The 21,957-nt window shown below is 42.2% G+C and overlaps 1 protein-coding gene across 1 annotated transcript in view; it reads right to left on the bottom strand.

The window, feature by feature from the left end:
* Positions 1–21,957, bottom strand: part of LOC139750360 (uncharacterized) — an 89,428-nt gene extending 67,471 nt beyond the window's left edge. Inside the window, exon 1 of the mRNA XM_071665069.1 lies at positions 21,890–21,957. The gene's annotated coding sequence lies outside the window, so the exon portion shown is untranslated. The remainder of the gene's footprint in view (positions 1–21,889) is intronic.

Raw genomic sequence — 21,957 nt, 5'->3', positions numbered from 1 at the left:
TACCAAATCATTTTCCCTAACCCTCGCACTTTGTACACCACCTCGACCAAAACACCCTATATCTGCCACTCTATCATCAAACACATTCAACAAACCTTCAAAATACTCACTCCATCTCCTTCTTACATCACCACTACTTGTTATCACCTCCCCATTTGCGCCCTTCACTGAAGTTCCCATTTGCTCCCTTGTCTTACGCACTTTATTTACCTCCTTCCAGAACATCTTTTTATTCTCCCTAAAATTTAATGATACTCTCTCACCCCAACTCTCATTTGCCCTTTTTTTCACCTCTTGCACCTTTCTCTTGACCTCCTGTCTCTTTCTTTTATACGTCTCCCACTCAATTGCATTTTTTCCCTGCAAAAATCGTCCAAATGCCTCTCTCTTCTCTTTCACTAATACTCTTACTTCTTCATCCCACCACTCACTACCCTTTCTAATCAACCCACCTCCCACTCTTCTCATGCCACAAGCATCTTTTGCGCAATCCATCACTGATTCCCTAAACACATCCCATTCCTCCCCCACTCCCCTTACTTCCATTGTTCTCACCTTTTTCCATTCTGTACTCAGTCTCTCCTGGTACTTCCTCACACAGGTCTCCTTCCCAAGCTCACTTACTCTCACCACCCTCTTCACCCCAACATTCACTCTTCTTTTCTGGAAACCCATACAAATCTTCACCTTAGCCTCCACAAGACAATGATCAGACATCCCTCCAGTTGCACCTCTCAGCACATTAACATCCAAAAGTCTCTCTTTCGCGCGCCTGTCAATTAACACGTAATCCAATAACGCTCTCTGGCCATCTCTCCTACTTACATAAGTATACTTATGTATATCTCGCTTTTTAAACCAGGTATTTCCAATCATCAGTCCTTTTTCAGCACATAAATCTACAAGCTCTTCACCATTTCCATTTACAACACTGAACACCCCATGTATACCAATTATTCCCTCAACTGCCACATTACTCACCTTTGCATTCAAATCACCCAACACTATAACCCGGTCTCGTGCATCAAAACCACTAACACACTCATTCAGCTGCTCCCAAAACACTTGCCTCTCATAATCTTTCTTCTCATGCCCAGGTGCATATGCACCAATAATCACCCATCTCTCTCCATCAACTTTCAGTTTTACCCATATTAATCGAGAATTTACTTTCTTACATTCTATCACATACTTCCACAACTCCTGTTTCAGGAGTACTGCTACTCCTTCCCTTGCTCTTGTCCTCTCACTAACCCCTGACTTTACTCCCAAGACATTCCCAAACCACTCTTCCCCTTTACCCTTGAGCTTCGTTTCACTCAGAGCCAAAACATCCAGGTTCCTTTCATCCATCATACTACCTATCTCTCCTTTTTTCACATCTTGGTTACATCCACACACATTTAGGCACCCCAATCTGAGCCTTCGAGGAGGATGAGCACTCCCCGCGTGACTTCTTCTTCTGTTTCCCATTTTAGAAAGTTAGAAAATACAAGGCGGGGAGGATTTCTGGCCCCCCGCTCCCGTTCCCTCTAGTCGCTTTCTACGACACGCGAGGAATGCGTGGGAAGTATTCTTTCACCCCTAACCCCAGGGATAATATACATATATATATACACATACACACACATACACGCACACACGCACACATACACACACACACACATACATATGTATACATGTGAAAAATGTAAGAAACAATTTAGAAAACTGAAACTTCTAGCTTGAAATGAAATGAAAAAATGAATGTCACATAATGGTTCAACCTCTGGCTATGGAAAAGTGAAATGTATAATTTATTCACACAAACGTCAATAGTAGTTCTCATCAATTTAACCACTGTATCAATAAGCTTCAATGTCTAAGCTACATTTTTTCAATTTCACTATTTTCTTGTCAAAGCACCATGTATGAAAACTATCACTCCAGTAACACAACTATAAACATTTACTTCCCCTTTAAAAAAAGTTCTGGGGAAGTCTGTCTCGATACACTGCGGGACACTCTACCACCTGGCGAGGTTTGTGTTGCAATGGTTCTTGATTCACAAACGTAGTAGCATCACTGGTGGGCAAAGGTATTTCCGTTGGCAACTGGGACATTTCCTCATCCTATGGGATCCCTTGGCATCAGTGCGGCCGTCAGTGACATCGTAGAAGGTCATATATATATATATATATATATATATATATATATATATATATATATATATATATATATATATATATATATATATATATATATATATATATATATATATATATATATATATGCAAGGTGCAAGAGGTGAAAAAAAGGGCAAATGAGAGTTGGGGTGAGAGACTATCAGTAAATTTTAAGGAGAATAAAAAGATGTTCTGGAAGGAGGTAAATAGGGTGCGTAAGACAAGGGAGCAAATGGGAACTTCAGTGAAGGGCGTAAATGGGGAGGTGAAAACAAGTAGTGGTGATGTGAGAAGGAGATGGAATGAGTATTTTGAAGGTTTGTTGAATGTGTCTGATGACAGAGTGGCAGATATAGGGTGTTTGGGTCGAAGTGGTGTGCAAAGTGAGAGGGTTGGGGAAAATGATTTGGTAAACAGAGAAGAGGTAGTAAAAGCTTTGCGGAAGATGAAAGCCGGCAAGGCAGCAGGTTTGGATGGTATTGCAGTGGAATTTATTAAAAAAGGGGGTGACTGTATTGTTGACTGGTTGGTAAGGTTATTTAATGTATGTATGACTCATGGTGAGGTGCCTGAGGATTGGCGGAATGCGTGCATAGTGCCATTGTACAAAGGCAAAGGGGATAAGAGTGAGTGCTCAAATTACAGAGGTATAAGTTTGTTGAGTATTCCTGGTAAATTATATGGGAGGGTATTGATTGAGAGGGTGAAGGCATGTACAGAGCATCAGATTGGGGAAGAGCAGTGTGGTTTCAGAAGTGGTAGAGGATGTGTGGATCAGGTGTTTGCTTTGAAGAATGTATGTGAGAAATACTTAGAAAAGCAAATGGATTTGTATGTAGCATTTATGGATCTGGAGAAGGCATATGATAGAGTTGATAGAGATGCTCTGTGGAAGGTATTAAGAATATATGGTGTGGGAGGCAAGTTATTAGAAGCAGTGAAAAGTTTTTATCGAGGATGTAAGGCATGTGTACGTGTAGGAAGAGAGGAAAGTGATTGGTTCTCAGTGAATGTAGGTTTGCGGCAGGGGTGTGTGATGTCTCCATGGTTGTTTGATTTGTTTATGGATGGGGTTGTTAGGGAGGTAAATGCAAGAGTCTTGGAAAGAGGGGCAAGTATGAAGTCTGTTGGGGATGAGAGAGCTTGGGAAGTGAGTCAGTTGTTGTTCGCTGATGATACAACGCTGATGGCGGATTCATGTGAGAAACTGCAGAAGCTGGTGACGGAGTTTGGTAAAGTGTGTGGAAGAAGAAAGTTAAGAGTAAATGTGAATAAGAGCAAGGTTATTAGGTACAGTAGGGTTGAGGGTCAAGTCAATTGGGAGGTGAGTTTGAATGGAGAAAAACTGGAAGAAGTGAAGTGTTTTAGATATCTGGGAGTGGATTTGTCAGCGGATGGAACCATGGAAGCGGAAGTGGATTATAGGATGGGGGAGGGGGCGAAAATTTTGGGAGCCTTGAAAAATGTGTGGAAGTCGAGAACATTATCCCGGAAAGCAAAAATGGGTATGTTTGAAGGAATAGTGGTTCCAACAATGTTGTATGGTTGCGAGGCGTGGGCTATGGATAGAGTTGTGCGCAGGAGGATGGATGTGCTGGAAATGAGATGTTTGAGGACAATGTGTGGTGTGAGATGGTTTGATCGAGTAAGTAACGTAAGGGTAAGAGAGATGTGTGGAAATAAAAAGAGCGTGGTTGAGAGAGCAGAAGAGGGTGTTTTGAAATGGTTTGGGCACATGGAGAGAATGAGTGAGGAAAGATTGACCAAGAGGATATATGTGTCGGAGGTGGAGGGAACGAGGAGAAGAGGGAGACCAAATTGGAGGTGGAAAGATGGAGTGAAAAGGATTTTGTGTGATCGGGGCCTGAACATGCAGGAGGGTGAAAGGAGGGCAAGGAATAGAGTGAATTGGAGCGATGTGGTATACAGGGGTTGACGTGCTGTCAGTGGATTGAATCAAGGCATGTGAAGCGTCCGGGGTAAACCATGGAAAGCTGTGTAGGTATGTATATTTGCGTGTGTGGACGTGTGTATGTACATGTGTATGGGGGGGGGTTGGGCCATTTCTTTCGTCTCTTTCCTTGCGCTACCTCGCAAACGCGGGAGACAGCGACAAAGTATTAAAAAAAAAAGAATATATATATATATATATATATATATATATATATATATATATATATATATATATATATATATATATATATGTATATATATATATATATATATATATATATATATATATATATATATATATATATATATATATATATATATATATATATATATATATTATCCCTGGGGATAGGGGACAAAGAATACTTCTCACGTATTCCCTGCGTGTCGTAGAAGGCAACCAAAAGGGAAGGGAGCGGGGGGCTGGAAATCCTCCCCTCTCGTTTTTAATTTTCCAAAAGAAGGAACAGAGAAGGGGGCCAAATGAGGATATTCCCTCAAAGGCTCAGTCCTCTGTTCTAAACGTTGCCTCGCTAACGCGGGAAATAGCAAATAGTATGAAGGAAGGAAGGAGGTAAATAGGGTGCGTAAGACAAGGGAGCAAATGGGAACTTCAGTGAAGGGCGTAAATGGGGAGGTGATAACAAGTAGTGGTGATGTGAGAAGGAGATGGAATGAGTATTTTGAAGGTTTGTTGAATGTGTCTGATGACAGAGTGGCAGATATAGGGTGTTTTGGTCGAGGTGGTGTGCAAAGTGAGAGGGTTAGGGAAAATGATTTGGTAAACAGAGAAGAGGTAGTAAAAGCTTTGCGGAAGATGAAAGCCGGCAAGGCAGCAGGTTTGGATGGTATTGCAGTGGAATTTATTAAAAAAGGGGGTGACTGTATTGTTGACTGGTTGGTAAGGTTATTTAATGTATGTATGACTCATGGTGAGGTGCCTGAGGATTGGCGGAATGCGTGCATAGTGCCATTGTACAAAGGCAAAGGGGATAAGAGTGAGTGCTCAAATTACAGAGGTATAAGTTTGTTGAGTATTCCTGGTAAATTATATGGGAGGGTATTGATTGAGAGGGTGAAGGCATGTACAGAGCATCAGATTGGGGAAGAGCAGTGCGGTTTCAGAAGTGGTAGAGGATGTGTGGATCAGGTGTTTGCTTTGAAGAATGTATGTGAGAAATACTTAGAAAAGCAAATGGATTTGTATGTAGCATTTATGGATCTGGAGAAGGCATATGATAGAGTTGATAGAGATGCTCTGTGGAAGGTATTAAGAATATATGGTGTGGGAGGCAAGTTGTTAGAAGCAGTGAAAAGTTTTTATCGAGGATGTAAGGCATGTGTACGTGTAGGAAGAGAGGAAAGTGATTGGTTCTCAGTGAATGTAGGTTTGCGGCAGGGGTGTGTGATGTCTCCATGGTTGTTTAATTTGTTTATGGATGGGGTTGTTAGGGAGGTAAATGCAAGCGTCCTGGAAAGAGGGGCAAGTATGAAGTCTGTTGGGGATGAGAGAGCTTGGGAAGTGAGTCAGTTGTTGTTCGCTGATGATACAGCGCTGGTGGCTGATTCATGTGAGAAACTGCAGAAGCTGGTGACTGAGTTTGGTAAAGTGTGTGGAAGAAGAAAGTTAAGAGTAAATGTGAATAAGAGCAAGGTTATTAGGTACAGTAGGGTTGAGGGTCAAGTCAATTGGGAGGTGAGTTTGAATGGAGAAAAACTGGAGGAAGTGAAGTGTTTTAGATATCTGGGAGTGGATCTGTCAGCGGATGGAACCATGGAAGCGGAAGTGGATCATAGGGTGGGGGAGGGGGCGAAAATTTTGGGAGCCTTGAAAAATGTGTGGAAGTCGAGAACATTATCTCGGAAAGCAAAAATGGGTATGTTTGAAGGAATAGTGGTTCCAACAATGTTGTATGGTTGCGAGGCGTGGGCTATGGATAGAGTTGTGCGCAGGAGGATGGACGTGCTGGAAATGAGATGTTTGAGGAAAATGTGTGGTGTGAGGTGGTTTGATCGAGTAAGTAACGTAAGGGTAAGAGAGATGTGTGGAAATAAAAAGAGCGTGGTTGAGAGAGCAGAAGAGGGTGTTTTGAAATGGTTTGGGCACATGGAGAGAATGAGTGAGGAAAGATTGACCAAGAGGATATATGTGTCGGAGGTGGAGGGAACGAGGAGAAGAGGGAGACCAAATTGGAGGTGGAAAGATGGAGTGAAAAAGATTTTGTGTGATCGGGGCCTGAACATGCAGGAGGGTGAAAGGAGGGCAAGGAATAGAGTGAATTGGAGCGATGTGGTATACAGGGGTTGACGTGCTGTCAGTGGATTGAGTCGGGGCATGTGAAGCGTCTGGGGTAAACCATGGAAAGCTGTGTAGGTATGTATATTTGCGTGTGTGGACGTGTGTATGTACATGTGTATGGGGGGGGGGGGGTTTGGGCCATTTCTTTCGTCAGTTTCCTTGCGCTACCTCGCAAACGCGGGAGACAGCGACAAAGTATAAAAAAAAAAAAAAAAAAAATATATATATATATATATATATATATATATATATATATATATATATATATATATATATATATATATATATATATAGTTTTGGAAAGAGGGCCAAGTATGAAGTCTGTTGGGGATGAGAGAGCTTGGGAAGTGAGTCAGTTGTTGTTCGCTGATGATACAGCGCTGGTGGCTGATTCATGTGAGAAACTGCAGAAGCTGGTGACTGAGTTTGGTAAAGTGTGTGGAAGAAGAAAGTTAAGAGTAAATGTGAATAAGAGCAAGGTTATTAGGTACAGTAGGGTTGAGGGTCAAGTCAATTGGGAGGTGAGTTTGAATGGAGAAAAACTGGAGGAAGTGAAGTGTTTTAGATATCTGGGAGTGGATCTGTCAGCGGATGGAACCATGGAAGCGGAAGTGGATCATAGGGTGGGGGAGGGGGCGAAAATTTTGGGAGCCTTGAAAAATGTGTGGAAGTCGAGAACATTATCTCGGAAAGCAAAAATGGGTATGTTTGAAGGAATAGTGGTTCCAACAATGTTGTATGGTTGCGAGGCGTGGGCTATGGATAGAGTTGTGCGCAGGAGGATGGACGTGCTGGAAATGAGATGTTTGAGGAAAATGTGTGGTGTGAGGTGGTTTGATCGAGTAAGTAACGTAAGGGTAAGAGAGATGTGTGGAAATAAAAAGAGCGTGGTTGAGAGAGCAGAAGAGGGTGTTTTGAAATGGTTTGGGCACATGGAGAGAATGAGTGAGGAAAGATTGACCAAGAGGATATATGTGTCGGAGGTGGAGGGAACGAGGAGAAGAGGGAGACCAAATTGGAGGTGGAAAGATGGAGTGAAAAAGATTTTGTGTGATCGGGGCCTGAACATGCAGGAGGGTGAAAGGAGGGCAAGGAATAGAGTGAATTGGAGCGATGTGGTATACAGGGGTTGACGTGCTGTCAGTGGATTGAGTCAGGGCATGTGAAGCGTCTGGGGTAAACCATGGAAAGCTGTGTAGGTATGTATATTTGCGTGTGTGGACGTGTGTATGTACATGTGTATGGGGGGGGGGGTTGGGCCATTTCTTTCGTCAGTTTCCTTGCGCTACCTCGCAAACGCGGGAGACAGCGACAAAGTATAAAAAAAAAAAAAAAAAATATATATATATATATATATATATATATATATATATATATATATATATATATATATATATATATATATATATATATAGTTTTGGAAAGAGGGCCAAGTATGAAGTCTGTTGGGGATGAGAGAGCTTGGGAAGTGAGTCAGTTGTTATTCGCTGATGATACAGCGCTGGTGGCTGATTCATGTGAGAAACTGCAGAAGCTGGTGACTGAGTTTGGTAAAGTGTGTGGAAGAAGAAAGTTAAGAGTAAATGTGAATAAGAGCAAGGCTATTAGGTACAGTAGGGTTGAGGGTCAAGTCAATTGGGAGGTGAGTTTGAATGGAGAAAAACTGTAGGAAGTGAAGTGTTTTAGATATCTGGGAGTGGATCTGGCAGCGGATGGAACCATGGAAGCGGAAGTGGATCATAGGATGGGGGAGGGGGCGAAAATTCTGGGGGCCTTGAAGAATGTGTGGAAGTCGAGAACATTATCTCGGAAAGCAAAGATGGGTATGTTTGAAGGAATAGTGGTTCCAACAATGTTGTATGGTTGCGAGGCGTGGGCTATCGATAGAGTTGTGCGCAGGAGGATGGATGTGCTGGAAATGAGATGTTTGAGGACAATGTGTGGTGTGAAGTGGTTTGATCGAGTGAGTAACGTAAGGGTAAGAGAGATGTGTGGAAATAAAAAGAGCGTGGTTGAGAGAGCAGAAGAGGGTGTTTTGAATGGTCTGGGCACATGGAGAGAATGAGTGAGGAAAGATTGACCAAGAGGATATATGTGTCGGAGGTGGAGGGAACGAGGAGAAGAGGGAGACCAAATTGGAGGTGGAAAGATGGAGTGAAAAAGATTTTGTGTGATCGGGGCCTGAACATGCAGGAGGGTGAAAGGAGGGCAAGAAATAGAGTGAATTGGAGCGATGTGGTATACCGGGGTTGACGTGCTGTCAGTGGATTGAATCAAGGCATGTGAAGCGTCTGGGGTAAACCATGGAAAGCTGTGTAGGTATGTATATTTGCGTGTGTGGACGTATGTATATACATGTGTATGGGGGGGGGGGGGGGTTGGGCCATTTCTTTCGTCTGTTTCCTTGCGCTACCTCGCAAACGCGGGAGACAGCGACAAAGTATAATAGAAAATAAAAATAATATATATATATATATATATATATATATATATATATATATATATATATATATATATATATATATATATATACATATATATATATATATATATATATATATATATATATATATATATATATATATATATATATATATATATATATATATATATATATATATATTTTTTTTTTTTTTTTTATACTTTGTCGCTGTCTCCCGCGTTTGCGAGGTAGCGCAAGGAAACTGACGAAAGAAATGGCCCAACCCCCCCCCCCCATACACATGTACATACACACGTCCACACACGCAAATATACATACCTACACAGCTTTCCATGGTTTACCCCAGACGCTTCACATGCCCCGACTCAATCCACTGACAGCACGTCAACCCCTGTATACCACATCGCTCCAATTCACTCTATTCCTTGCCCTCCTTTCACCCTCCTGCATGTTCAGGCCCCGATTACACAAAATCTTTTTCACTCCATCTTTCCACCTCCAATTTGGTCTCCCTCTTCTCCTCGTTCCCTCCACCTCCGACACATATATCCTCTTGGTCAATCTTTCCTCACTCATTCTCTCCATGTGCCCAAACCATTTCAAAACACCCTCTTCTGCTCTCTCAACCACGCTCTTTTTATTTCCACACATCTCTCTTACCCTTACGTTACTTACTCGATCAAACCACCTCACACCACACATTTTCCTCAAACATCTCATTTCCAGCACGTCCATCCTCCTGCGCACAACTCTATCTATAGCCCACGCCTCGCAACCATACAACATTGTTGGAACCACTATTCCTTCAAACATACCCATTTTTGCTTTCCGAGATAATGTTCTCGACTTCCAAACATTCTTCAAGGCTTCCTGAACTTTCGCCCCCTCCCCCACCCTATGATTCAATTTCGCTTCCATGATTCCATCCGCTGCCAGATCCACTCCCAGATATCTAAAACACTTTACTTCCTCCAGTTTTTCTCCATTCAAACTTACCTCCCAATTGACTTGACCCTCAACCCTACTGTACCTAATAACCTTGCTCTTATTCACATTTACTCTTAACTTTCTTCTTTCACACACTTTACCAAACTCATTCACCAGCTTCTGCAGTTTCTCACATGAATCAGCCACCAGCGGTGTATCATCAGCGAACAACTGACTCACTTCAAAAGCTCTCTCATCCACAACAGACTACATACTTGCCCCTCTTTCCAAAACTCTTTCATTCACCTCCCTAACAACCCCATCCATAAACAAATTAAACAACCATGGAGACATCACACACCCCTGCCGCAAACCTACATTCACTGAGAACCATTCACTTTCCTCTATTCCTACACGTACACATGCCTTACATCCTCGATAAAAACTTGCCTCCCACAACATATATTCTTAATACCTTCCACACAGTATCTCTATCAAATCTATCATATGCCTTCTCCAGATCCATAAATGCCACATACAAATCCATTTGCTTTTCTAAGTATTTCTCACATACATTCTTCAAAGCAAACACCTGATCCACACATCCTCTACCACTTCTGAAACCACACTGCTCTTCCCCAATCTGATGCTCTGTACATGCCTTCACCCTCTCAATCAATACCCTCCCATATAATTTCCTGAAATACTCAACAAACTTATGCCTCTGTAATTTGAGCACTCACTCCTATCCCCTTCGACTTTGTACAATTGCATTATGCAAGCATTCCGCAAATCCTCAGGCACCTCATCATGAATCATACATACATTAAATAACCTTACCAACCAGTCAACAATACAGTCACCCCATTTTTTAATAAATTCCACTGCAATATCATCCAAACCTGCTACCTTGCCGGCTTTCATCTTCCGCAAAGCTTTTACTACCTCTTCTCTGTTTATGAAATCAATTTCCTTAAACCTCTCACTTTGTACACTACCTCGACCAAAACACCCTATATCTGCCACTCTATCATCAAACACATTCAACAAACATTCAAAATACTCACTCCATCTCCTTCTCACATCACCACTACTTGTTATCACCTACCCATTAGCCCCCTTCACTGAAGTTCCCATTTGCTCCCTTGTCTTACGCACTTTATTTACCTCCAAAACATCTTTTTATTCTCCCTAAAATTTAATGATACTCTCTCACCCCAACTCTCATTTGCCCTCTTTTTCACCTCTTGCCCCTTTCTCTTGACCTCCTGCCTCTTTCTTTTATACATCTCCCACTCAATTGCATTTTTCCATGCAAAAATCGTCCAAATGCCTCTCTCTTCTCTTTCACTAATAATCTTACTTCTTCATCTCACCACTCACTACCCTTTCTAATCAACCCACCTCCCACGCTTCTCATGCCACAAGCATCTTTTGCGCAAGCCATCACTGCTTCCCTAATACATCCCATTCCTCCCCCACTCCCCTTACCTCCTTTGTTCTCACCTTTTTCCATTCTGTACTCAGTCTCTCCTGGTACTTCCTCACACAAGTCTCCTTCCCAAGCTCACTAACTCTTACCACTCTCTTCACCCCAACATTCTCTCTTCTTTTCTGAATACCCCTACAAATCTTCACCTCCACAAGATAATGATCAGACATCCCTCCAGTTGCACCTCTTAGCACATTAACATACAAAAGCCTCTCTTTCGCGCGCCTATCAATTAACACGTAATCCAATAACGCTATCTGGATATATCTCCTACTTACGTACGTATACTTATGTATATCTCTCTTTTTAAACCATGTATTCCCAATCACCAGTCCTTTTTCAGCACATAAATCTACAAGCTCTTCACCATTTCCATTTACAACAATGAACACCCCATGTATACCAATTATTCCCTCAACTGCTACATTACTCACCTTTGCATTCAAATCACCCATCACTATAACCCACTCTCGTGCATCAAAACCACTAACACACTCATTCAGCTGCTCCCAAAACACTTGCCTCTTATGATCTTTCTTTTCATGACCAGGTGCATATGCACCAATAATCACCCATCTCTCTCCATCAACTTTCAGTTTTACCCATATCAATCTAGAATTTACTTTCTTACACTCTATCACATACTCCCACAACTCCTGTTTCAGGAGTACTGCTACTCCTTCCCTTGCTCTTGTCCTCTCACTAACCCCTGACTTTACTCCCAAGACATTCCAAACCACTCTTCCCCTTTACCCTTGAGCTTCGTTTCACTCAGAGCCAAAACATCCACGTTCCTTTGCTCATAGATACAACCTATCTTTCCTTTTTTCTCATCTTGGTTACATCCACTCACATTTAGACACCCCAATCTGAGCCTTCGAGGAGGATGAACACTCCCCGCTTGACTCCTTCTTCTGTTTCCCCTTTTAGAGAGTTAGAATACAAGGAGGGGAGGGTTTCTGGCCCCCCGCTCCCGTCCCCTTTAGTCGCCTTCTACGATTCGTGAGGAATGCGTGGGAAGTATTCTTTCTCCCCTATCCCAAGGGATATATATATATATATATATATATATATATATATATATATATATATATATATATATATATATATATATATATATATAGGGAAAATGATTTGGTAAACAGAGAAGAGGTAGTGAAAGCTTTGCGGAAGATGAAAGCCGGCAAGGCAGCAGGTTTCGATGGTATTGCAGTGGAATTTATTAAAAAAGGGGGTGACTGTATTGTTGACTGGTTGGTAAGGTTATTTAATGTATGTATGACTCATGGTGAGGTGCCTGAGGATTGGCGGAATGCGTGCATAGTGCCATTGTACAAAGGCAAAGGGGATAAGAGTGAGTGCTCAAATTACAGAGGTATAAGTTTGTTGAGTATTCCTGGTAAATTATATGGGAGGGTATTGATTGAGAGGGTGAAGGCATGTACAGAGCATCAGATTGGGGAAGAGCAGTGTGGTTTCAGAAGTGGTAGAGGATGTGTGGATCAGGTGTTTGCTTTGAAGAATGTATGTGAGAAATACTTAGAAAAGCAAATGGATTTGTATGTAGCATTTATGGATCTGGAGAAGGCATATGATAGAGTTGATAGAGATGCTCTGTGGAAGGTATTAAGAATATATGGTGTGGGAGGAAAGTTGTTAGAAGCAGTGAAAAGTTTTTATCGAGGATGTAAGGCATGTGTACGTGTAGGAAGAGAGGAAAGTGATTGGTTCTCAGTGAATGTAGGTTTGCGGCAGGGGTGTGTGATGTCTCCATGGTTGTTTAATTTGTTTATGGATGGGGTTGTTAGGGAGGTAAATGCAAGAGTTTTGGAAAGAGGGGCAAGTATGAAGTCTGTTGGGGATGAGAGAGCTTGGGAAGTGAGTCAGTTGTTGTTCGCTGATGATACAGCGCTGGTGGCTGATTCATGTGAGAAACTGCAGAAGCTGGTGACTGAGTTTGGAAAAGTGTGTGGAAGAAGAAAGTTAAGAGTAAATGTGAATAAGAGCAAGGTTATTAGGTACAGTAGGGTTGAGGGTCAAGTCAATTGGGAGGTGAGTTTGAATGGAGAAAAACTGGAGGAAGTGAAGTGTTTTAGATATCTGGGAGTGGATCTGGCAGCGGATGGAACCATGGAAGCGGAAGTGGATCATAGGGTGGGGGAGGGGGCCAAAATCCTGGGGGCCTTGAAGAATGTGTGGAAGTCGAGAACATTATCTCGGAAAGCAAAAATGGGTATTTTTGAAGGAATAGTGGTTCCAACAATGTTGTATGGTTGCGAGGCGTGGGCTATGGATAGAGTTGTGCGCAGGAGGATGGATGTGCTGGAAATGAGATGTTTGAGGACAATGTGTGGTGTGAGGTGGTTTGATCGAGTGAGTAACGTAAGGGTAAGAGAGATGTGTGGAAATAAAAAGAGCGTGGTTGAGAGAGCAGAAGAGGGTGTTTTGAAGTGGTTTGGGCACATGGAGAGGATGAGTGAGGAAAGATTGACCAAGAGGATATATGTGTCGGAGGTGGAGGGAACAAGGAGAAGAGGGAGACCAAATTGGAGGTGGAAAGATGGAGTGAAAAAGATTTTGAGTGATCGGGGCCTGAACATGCAGGAGGGTGAAAGGAGGGCAAGGAATAGAGTGAATTGGAGCGATGTGGTATACCGGGGTTGACGTGCTGTCAGTGGATTGAATCAAGGCATGTGAAGCGTCTGGGGTAAACCATGGAAAGCTGTGTAGGTATGTATATTTGCGTGTGTGGACGTATGTATATACATGTGTATGGGGGGGGGGGTTTGGGCCATTTCTTTCGTCTGTTTCCTTGCGCTACCTCGCAAACGCGGGAGACAGCGACAAAGTATAATAAATAAAAGATAAATAAATATATATATATATATATATATATATATATATATATATATATATATATATATATATATATATATATATATATATATATACAGAGAGAGAGAGAGAGAGAGAGAGAGAGAGAGAGAGAGAGAGAGAGAGAGAGAGAGAGTAAGTGAGCTTGGGAAGGAGATTTGTGTGAGGAAGTACCAGGAAAGACTGAGTGCAGAATGGAAAAAGGTGAGAGCAAAGGACGTAAGGGAAGTGGGGGAGGAATGGGATGTATTTAGGGAAGCAGTGATGGCTTGTGCAAAAGATGCTTATGGCATGAGAATCGTCGGAAGTGGGCAGATTAGAAAGGGTAATGAGTGGTGGGATGAAGAAGTAAGATTATTATTGAAAGAGAAGATTATTAGGGAAAGAGAAGAGAGAGTCATTTGGCCGAGTTTTGCAGGGAAATAGTGCAAATGACTGGAAGATGTATAAAAGAAAGAGACAGGAGGTCAAGACAAATGTGAAAGAGAGTTGGGGCGAGAGAGTATCATCAAATTTTGGGGATAGTAAAAAGATGTTTTGGAAGGAGGTAAATAAAGTGCGTAAGACAAGAGAGCAAATGGGAACATCGGTGAAGGGGCTAATGGGGAGGTGATAACAGGTAGTGGTAATGTTAGAAGTAGATGGAGTGAGTATTTTGAAGGTTTGTTGAATGTGTTAGATGGTAGAGTGGCGGATATAGGGTGTTTTGGTCGAGGTGGTGTGCGAAGTGAGAGGGTTAGGGAGAATTATTTGATAAACAGAGAAGAGGTACTAAAAGCTTTGCAGAAGATGAGAGCTGGCAAGGCAGAGGGTTTGGATGGTATTGCAGTGGAATTAAAAAAAAAAAAAAGTGGCGACTGTGTTGTTGACTGGTTGGTATGGATATCTAATATATGTATGACTCATGGTGAGGTGCCTGAAGATAGGCGGAATGCATGCATAGTGCCATTGTACAAAGGCAAAGGGGATAAAGGTGAGTGCTCAAATTACAGAGGTATAAGTTTGTTAAGTATTCCTGGTAAATTATATGGGAGGGTATTGATTGAGAGGGTGAAGGCATGTACAGAGCATCAGATTGGGGAAGAGCATTGTAGTTTCAGAAGTGGTAGAGGATGTGTGGATTAGGTGTTTGCTTTGAAGAATGTATGTGAGAAATACATTCAAAAGCAAATGGATTTGTATGTAGTATCTATGGATCTGGAGAAGGCATATGATAGAGGTGATAGAGATGCTCTGTGGAAGGTATTAAGAATATATGGTGTGGGAGGCAAGTTGTTAGAAGCAGTGAAAAGTAGGAAGTACGAGTAGAAAGAGGGGAAAGTGATTGGTATTCAATGTATGTCGGTTTGCGGCAGGGATGTGTGATGTGTCAATGATTTTTGAATTTGTGTATGGATGGGGTTGTTTGGGAGGTAAATCCAAGAGTTTTGGAGAGAGGGGCAAGAATGCAGTCTGTTGTGGATGAGAGGGCTTCGGAAGTGAGTCAGTTGTTGTTCGTTGATGATACAACGCTGGTGGCTGATTCATGTGAGAAACTGCAGAAGCTGGTGACTGAGTTTGGTAAAGTGTCTGAAAGAAGAAAACTGAGAGTAAATGTCAATATGAACAAGGTTATTAGGTGCAGTAGGGTTGAGGGACAAGTCAATTGGGTGGTAAGTTTGAATGGAGAAAACTGTAGGAAGTGAAGTGTTTTAGATAACTGGGAGTGGGTTTGGCAGCGGATGGATCCATGGAAGTGGAAGTCAGTCACAGGGTGGGGGAGGGAGCGAAAGTTCTGGGAGCGTTGAAAAATGTGTAGAAGGCGAGAACATTGTCTCCGAAAGCAAAAATCGATATGTTTGAAGGAATAGTGGTTCCAACAACATTATATGGTTGCGAGGCGTGGGCTATAGATAGAGTAGTGCAGAGGAGGGTGGATGTGCTGGAAATAAGATGTTTGAGCAATATATGTGGTGTGAGGTGGTTTGATCGAGTAAGTAATGAAAGGGTGAGAGAGATGTGTGGTGAAAAAAGAGCGTGGTTGAGAGGGCAGAAGAGGGTGTTTTAAAATGGTTTGGTCACATGGAAAGAATGAGTGAGGAAAGGTTGACAAAGAGGATATAAGTGTCAGAGTTGGAGGGAACGAGAAGTGGGAGACCAAATTGGAGTTGGAAAGATGGAATGAAAAAGATTTTGAGCGATCGGGGCCTAAACATACAAGAGGGTGAAAGGTGTGCAAGGAATAGAGTGAACTGGATCGATGTGGTATACCGGGGTTGACGTGCTGTCAGTGGATTGAATCAGGGCATGTGAAGCGTCTGGGGTAAACCATGGAAAGCTGTGTAGGTATGTATATTTGCGTGTGTGGACGTATGTATATACATGTGTATGGGGGTGGGTTGGGCCATTTCTTTCGGGAGACAGCGACAAAGCAAAAAAAAGAAAAAAAAAATATTATTTTGCTTTGTTGCTGTCTCCCGCGTTAGCGAGGTAGCGCAAGGAAGCAGACGAAAGAATGGCCCAACCCACCCACATGAGTCACACATACATAAGATATCCTTACCAACCAGTCAACAATAGTCATATATATGTACGTATATATATATATATATATATATATATATATATATATATATATATATATATACATATATATTTTCTTTTTCTTTTTTTAACTATTTGCCATTTCCCGCATTAGCGAGGTAGCGCTAAGAAACAGAGGACTGGGCCTTTTTTGGAATATCCTCACCTGGTCCCCCTCTGTTCCTTCTTTTGGAAAATTTAAAAAAAAAAAAAAACGAGAGGGGAGGAATTCCAGCCCCCCGCTCCCTCCCCTTTTAGTCGCCTTTTACGACACGCAGGGAATACGTGGGAAGTATTCTTAAACCCCTATCCCCAGGGATAATATATATATATATATATATATATATATATATATATATATATATATCATTACTATTTTGCTTTGTCGCTGTCTCCCGCGTTTGCGAGGTAGCGCAAGGAAACAGACGAAAGAAATGGCCCAACCCACCCACATACACATGTATATACATGCACGTCCACACACGTGAATATACATACCAATACATCTCAATGTACACATATATATACACACAAATATATACATATATACACATGTATATAATTCATACTGTCTGCCTTTATTTATTCCCATCGCCACCTCGCCACACATGGAATAACAACCCCCTCCCCCCTCATGTGTGCGAGGTAGCGCTAGGAAAAGACAACAAAGGCCTCATTCGTTCACACTCAGTCTCAAGCTGTCATTTAATAATGCACCGAAACCACAGCTCCCTTTCCACATCCAGGCCCCACACAACTTTCCATGATTTACCCCAGACGCTTCACATGCCCTGGTTCAATCCACTGACAGCACGTCGACCCCGGTATACCACATCGTAATAATTCACTCTATTCCTTGCACGCCTTTCACCCTCCTGCATGTTCCAGCACCGATCACTCAAAATCTTTTTCACTCCATCTTTCCACCTCCAATGTGGTCTCCCACTTCTCCTCGTTCCCTCCACCTCTGACACATATATCCTCTTGGTCAATCTTTCCTCACTCATTCTCTCCATGTGACCAAACCACTTCAAAACACCCTCTTCTGCTCTCTCAACCAAATTCATTTTATTTCCACACATCTCTCTTACCCTTACATTACTTACTCGATCAAACCACCTCACACCACACATTGTCCTCAAACATCTCATTTCCAGCATATCCACCCTCCTGCGTACAACTGTATCCATAGTCCACGCCTCGCAACCATACATTGTTGGAACCACTATTCCTTCAAACATTCCCATTTTTGCTTACCGAGATAATGTTCTCGACTTCCACACATTCTTCAGGGCTCCCAGAATTTTCGCCCCCTCCCCCACCCTATGATTCACTTCCGCTTCCATGGTTCCATCCGCTGCCAGATCCACTCCCAGATATCTAAAACACTTAACTTCCTCCAGTTTTTCTCCATTCAAACTTACCTCCCAATTGATTTGACCCTCAATCCTACTGTACCTAATAACCTTGCTGTTATTCACATTTACTCTTAATTTTCTTCTTTCACACACTTTACCAAACTCAGTCACCAGCTCCTGCAGTTTCACACATGAATCAGCCACCAGTGCTGTATCATCAGCGAACAACAACTGACTCACTTCAAAAGCTCTCTCATCTACAACAGACTACATACTTGCCCCTCTTTCGAAAACTCTTGCATTTACCTACCTAATAACCCCATCCATAAACAAATTGAACAACCATGGAGACATCACACACCCCTGTCGCAAACCTACATTCACTGAGAACCAATCACTTTCCTCTCTTCCTACACGTACACATGCCTTACATCCTCGATAAACACTTTTCACTGCTTCTAACAACTTGTTTCCCACACCATATATTCTTAATACCTTCCACAGAGCATCTCAATCAACTCTATCATATGCCTAGTTGATGGAGAGAGATGTGTGATTATTGGTGCATACGCACCTGGGCACGAGAAAAAAGGTCATGAGAGGCAGGTGTGTTGGGAACAGCTGAATGAGTGTGTTAGTGGTTTTGATGCACGAGGCCAGGTTATAGTGATGGGTGATTTGAATGCAAAGGTGAGTAATGTGGCAGTTGAGGGAATAATTGGTATACATGGGGTGTACAGTGTTGTAAATGGAAATGGTGAAGAGCTTGTAGATTTATTTGTTGAAAAAGGACAGGTGATTGGGAATACCTGATTTGAAAAGATAGATATACATAAGTGTACGTAAGTAGGAGAGATGGCCAGAGAGCATTATTGGATTACGTGTTAATTGATAGGCGCGCGAAAGAGAGACTTTTGGATGTTAATGTGCTGAGAGGTGCAACTGGAGGGATGTCTGATCATTATCTTGTGGAGTCGAAGGTGAAGACTGTAGAGGTTTTCAGAGAAGAAGAGAGAATGTTGGGGTGAAGAGAGTGGTGAGAGTAAGTGAGCTTGGGAAGGAGACTTGTGTGAGGAAGTACCAGGAGAGACTGAATACAGAATGGAAAAGGGTGAGAACAAAGGACGTAAGGGGAGTGGGGGACGAATGGGATGTATTTTGGGAAGCAGTGATGGCTTCCGCAAAAGATGCTTGTGTCATGAGAAGCGTGGGAGGTGGGCAGATTAAAAAGGGTAGTGAGTGGTGGGATGAAGAAGGAAGATTATTAGTGAAAGAGAAGAGAGAGGCATTTGGACGATTTTTGCAGGGAAATAAAGCAAATGAGTGGGAGATGTATAAAAGAAAGAGGCAGGAGGTCAAGAGAAAGGTGAAAAAGAGGGCAAATGAGAGTTGGGGTGAGAGAATATCATTGAATTTTAGGGAGAAGAAAAAGATTTTTTGGAAGGAGGTAAATAAAGTGCGTAAGACAAGGGAACAAATGGGAACTTCAGTGAAGGGGGCTAATGGGGAGGTGATAACAAGTAGTGGGGATGTGAGAAGGAGATGGAGTAAGTATTTTGAAGGTTTGTTGAATGTGTTTGATGATAGAGTGGCAGATATAGGGTGTTTTGGTCGAGGTGGTGTGCAAAGCGAGAGAGTTAGGGAAAACGATTTGGTAAACAGAGAAGAGGTAGTCTAAGATTTGCGGAAGATGAAAGCCGGCAAGGCAGCAGGTTTGGATGGTATTGCAGTTGTATTTATCAAAAAAGGGGGTGACTGTATTATTGACTGGTTGGTAAGGTAATTTTATGTATGTATGATTCATGGTGAGGTGCCTGAGGATTGGCGGAATGCATGCATAGTGCCATTGTACAAAGGCAAAGTGGATAAGAGTGAGTGCTCAAATCACAGAAGTATAAGTTTGTTGAGTATTCCTGGTAAATCATATGGAGGGTATTGATTGAGAGGGTGAAGGCATGTACAGAACATCAGATTGGGGAAGAGCAGTGTGGTTTCAGAAGTGGTAGAGATTGTGTGGATCAGGTGTTTGCTTTGAAGAATGTACGTGAGAAATACTTAGAAAAACAGATGGATTTGTATGTAGCATTTATGGATCTGGAGAAGGCATATGATAGAGTTGACAGGGATGCTCTGTGGAAGGTACTAAGGATATATGGCGTGGGTGGCAAGTTGTTAGAATCAGTGAAAAGCTTTTATCGAGGATGTAAGGCATGTGTACGTGTAGGAAGAGAGGAAAGTGATTGGTTTTCAGTGAATGTAGGTTTGCGGCAGGGGTGTTTGATGTCTCCATGGTTGTTTAAATTGTTTATGGATGGGGTTGTTAGGGAGGTGAATGCAAGAGTTTTGGAAAGAGGGGCAAGTATGCAGTCTGTTGTGGATGAGAGAGCTTGGGAAGTGAGTCAGTTGTTGTTCCCTAATGATACAGCGCTGGTGGCTGATTCATGTGAGAAACTGCAGAAGCTGGTGACTGAGTTTGGTAAAGTGTGTGAAAGAAGAAAGTTGAGAGTAAATGTGAATAAGAGTAAGGTTATTAGGTACAGTAGGGTTGAGGGTCAAGTCAATTGGGAGGTAAGTTTGAATGGAGAAAAACTGTAGGAAGTGAAGTGTTTTAGATATCTGGGAGTGGATCTGGCAGCGGATGGAACCATGGAAGCGGAAGTGAATCATAGGGTCGGGGAGGGGGCAAAGATTCTGGGAGTCTTGAAAGCAAAAATGGGTATGTTTGAAGGAATAGTGGTTCCAACAATGTTGTATGGTTGCGAGGCGTGGGCTATGGATAGAGTTGTGCGCAGGAGGTTGGATGTGCTGGAAATGAGATGTTTGAGGACAATATGTGGTGTGAGGTGGTTTGATCGAGTAAGTAATGTAAGGGTAAGAGAGATGTGTGGTAATATAAAGAGTTTGGTTGAGAGGGCAGAAGAGTGTGTTTTGAAATGGCTTGGTCACATGGAGGGAATGAGTGAGGAAAGATTAGACCAGGAGGATATATGTGTCAGAGGTGGAGGGATCGAGAAGTGGGAGACCAAATTGGAGGTGGAAAGGTGGAGTGAAAAAGATTTTGAGTGATCGGGGCCTGAATATGCAGGAGGGTGAAAGGCGTGCAAGGAATAGAGTGAATTGGAACGATGTGGTACACCGGGGTCAACGTGCTGTCAATGGATTGAACCAGTGCATGTGAAGCATCTGGGGTAAACCATGGAAAGTTCTGTGGGGCCTGGGCGTGGAAAGGGAGCTGTGGTTTCGGTGCATTATTACATGACAGCTAGAGAATGAGTGTGAGCGAATGGGGCTTTTGTTGTCTTTTCCTAACGCTACCCCGCACACATGAGGGAGGGGGGGATGGGTGTTGTTATTCCATGTGTGACGGGGTGGCTATGGGAATGAATAAAGGCAGACAGTATGAATTATGGACATGGGTATATATGTATATGTCTGTGTGAGTATGATATGTATACATTGAGATGTTTAGGTATGTATATTTGGGGGTGTGTACGTGTATGTATATACATGTGTATGTGGGTGGGTTGGGCCATTCTTTCGTCTGTTTCCTTGCGCTACCTCGCTACCGCGGGAAACAGTGACAAAGCAAAATAAAAATGAATATGTATATATATATATATATATATATATATATATATATATATATAATATATATATATATATATATATATATAATCTATTTTGTGAAAAATAAATAAAAAACAGCATCTGTAGACACTTCTGAGTGTACATGTAGAGGAATTTTTACAAAGAAATTTGAAAAAATTTATTTTATTCTTACCACAGTTTCCCACCCAACTTTCAACTAGTCCTTACCTTAAGTGACTTTGTGACTTCATTTAGCTTGATGATGATGCCTCATGTCACCGCTGCAGGTCTCCAGC

Source organism: Panulirus ornatus, chromosome 9, assembly GCF_036320965.1.
Source record: "Panulirus ornatus isolate Po-2019 chromosome 9, ASM3632096v1, whole genome shotgun sequence".
Classification (NCBI taxonomy): Eukaryota; Metazoa; Arthropoda; class Malacostraca; order Decapoda; family Palinuridae; genus Panulirus; species Panulirus ornatus.
This window is presented reverse-complemented; position numbering and strand designations above follow the sequence as displayed.